Here is a 3,224-nt window from a genome sequence, read left to right as displayed (position 1 = left end):
GAAACTGAGGACGTTACAGTGACGCATGTCATGGACTGGTTGGACGCAGAAGAATGGTGAGATGAAGAAGGCTCAGAGCCCGGGGATTGGTGGTGAGACAATGATGAGTGGGCAGAGGGACCAGGTGGCAGATGCTGGCCTTAGGGAGTGGAGAGAGCCTGTGGCTGAGAGAAATTCAGAAGCAGAAGCAAGAGAGGAGGGAGGCCAAGAGGCAGAGATGGGCCAGGCTTGTGAAGAGGTATGGCAAGCTATGACAAGCTCCCCTCCCTGCTGGTCTCCCAGAACCAGGAGGGGCATGAACTGGGAGGAGCAAAGATACGCACACAGGCCCAGTCTCTTATTGCTTGGGAAACACCCTGGAGAGGAGGAGACGTAGTCGGCTGTGAGGAGGCCCCATTAGTCTTGACAACTGCTTCATGGGGACAAGATCCTTCGCAGATCCTGTTTTGCTAATAAAGAGTTAACTTCAGCTTGCCCTGTGTGATTTACTGCTGGCCCACTCCTGTCAGCATAGCAGTAAATCTGACTAGGAGGAGCTCTTTTGAATTATGGTGCTGGAGGAGACTCTTGAGAGTCCCATGGACTGCAAGAAGATCAAACCGATCCATTCTTAAGGAAATCAGCCCCAAGTGCTCACTGGAAGGACAGACACTGAAGCTGAGGCTGCAGTACTTTGGCCACCTCACGAGAAGACTCCCTGGAAAAGACCCTGATGTTGGGAAAGATGGAGGGCACAAGGAGAAGGGGACAACAGAGGGCGGGATGGTTGGACAGTGTTCTCAAAGCTACCAGCATGAGTTTGACCAAACTGCGGGAGGCAGTGGCAGACAGGAGTGCCTGGCGTGCTCTGGTCCATGGGGTCACGAAGAGTCGGACATGACTAAACGACTAAACAACAACAAGGAGGAGGAGCTCCTCTTGAGAGTTCTCCTACCACCATCAGTCCACCATGGAGAGTCCATAGCCCAGGAGGAGTGTGTCACTGCTCTCTCGACCTGGATGAGGATGGGGCCAGGCAGGTCAATGGTGAGGCTGCGGTGTGCAGTTGTACCAGTGAGAGGATGGATTGGCAGTATGATCACATGACCCCAACACTGCCAGAACCCCATCTAGCCCTGTCCAGGTAAACAGGAGCAATACCACCATCAGGAAGGTGTCGTCTATATCCTCACCCTGCCAACATGTGTTGGTCCTGCCACAGCCATGGCCATAATACACAGTTATTTAGACTCAGTGCAACTGTAATCCTGTGCTTTGTTTCCTGGGACTGAGTCTACCATTGCCAGCAAGGGACCAGCTTGTAAATCACACTGAACTTTAACGAAAGATCTCCAGCTAACTGAAACGAGCTTTGGCGAAAGATCAGCTGAAACGCCAATTAGAAATGCAAATTAAAACTGCATAGAAGTGTTATCATTTAAACTGCTAGCATGAACTCGGAATTCCATCAAAGGACAAAACTATCCCGCCTCTGCTTGATTATTTCCCTCCTTATCTGACTTCCTCCAAGCTAATCTGTTACAAACAAACTTAAAAGCCTCGTTATCACCTCATTCCAGGCAAAGGAGAGTCCACCAGTTGTTCTGGTGCGCCAGCAGATGATGTCATCGCTTCTGCTTTGAAAATGTCCTGTGCTTGTGCACTCCAGCATGCTGTCCTCCACTATACCACTGATGTAATCAGATAACTTCCCTTCTGCTGCATTGACTTCCAGGCTCAAGATGCTGGTGCTTATCTTTAAAACCCTGTGTTGCCTGGAAACAATCTGATTTAAGAGAAGCCACTATCCTATCATCACAGTTTAAGGGCTTGGTGTAGTTTAGCAACATAGCTTATTCATCGTGACCCAGTCCTAGCTTTTGGAAGATAGCCAACATTATTCTTATTACTTAGACATGGCTTTGGGAAAGAATAGTGTTTTAAAATCTGATTTTAATACTGATGTACTTAACTGGCACATTTTGCATTTTTATTGTTCCGCTTTTTACAGGCCATTTTCTGACAGCAAATTGTTTTTAGTTGCCTTGGTCGCATATGTGGAAAGGCTGGGTTGAAATTTGGTAAATGAATAAATGAAGAGCCATATGTTGTGGAAGTGCTCAAACCATTGTATGAGAGATTTAGGCCAAGGAAGCTCCTAAGGCTGCAAGAGATCTGAAGATCAACTGCCTGATTCCGTGACCTGAGGAAGAATTTTGTGGTACATTTTGCCAACTACACTTTGGAATCCTTTTTTATATTTAACAAATATTTATTTCCACATTTTCTCAACCTTCTCCAACAGCAAGAGCAGTCTTTCCTCTAAATCCACACATTTGTTTCTTATTTTATAGATTAGGTATGGGGAACCTTTGGTCTTCCAAGTGTTGTTGAACCAAAACTCCCATCCTCCCCAGCAAGCATGGCCAATGGCCAAGGGATGATGGGAGTGGTAGTTTTATCAACATTAGAAAAAACCAAAGCTTCCCCAACCCAGTATAAATAGATCTCTTTCAGCTCAGGGTACAGGTCACCTTACCACAAACTGGCACCATTTTGGCAGGTGTGCTGTTACATCTGGTACAGTTTCAGCATCCACCCAATAAGTCTTAAAGAACTCAAATGTGAAATTGCTTGTTTCTTAACAAAAAGTATGTAACGTGTCCCTGGGATCAGCCTGGAAAGTGGCCAATGTGACACCAATTTTTAGAAAGGAATACAGGAAATGTATTCTGGAAATGACACTAGAAAACTAGTGGGAATTACTGTTAATTACTGTTATTGTTAATTACTGTTAATTACTGTTAATGGTTAAACAACCAAGCATATAGAAGAACAAGCCATGCTTGAAGCAAAACCAGCATGGCTTCTGCAATGGTATGTCCTGCCTCACTAACTTTTTAGATTTATCTGTGAGTGTCTATATAGATAGAGGCAATCCAGTTGACATAGAGTACTTGGACTTTAAAAAAAAGCTTTCAATAAAGCACTTCATCGAAGATTCCTGACAAAGCAGTTGTGGAATATGAGGTGAGGTTCTTCTTGTGCAGGATATTGTTAGACTGGGGATGTGGGAAATGTGGCCCTCTAAATATTGCTAAATGTGGGAAATGTGGCCCTCTAAACACCCATTATCCCTGGTCATTGGCCATGCTGACTGGGATGATGGGAGTTTGAGTCCAACGTCTAAAGGGCCACAAGTTAGCCACAACATACAAAAGTTTTGCTAATGCCTCGTTTTTGCA

This window comes from Podarcis tiliguerta, assembly GCF_965153285.1.
Source record: "Podarcis tiliguerta genome assembly, chromosome: 2".
NCBI classification, from domain to species: Eukaryota; Metazoa; Chordata; class Lepidosauria; order Squamata; family Lacertidae; genus Podarcis; species Podarcis tiliguerta.
Note: the sequence above shows the minus strand (reverse complement) of the source record.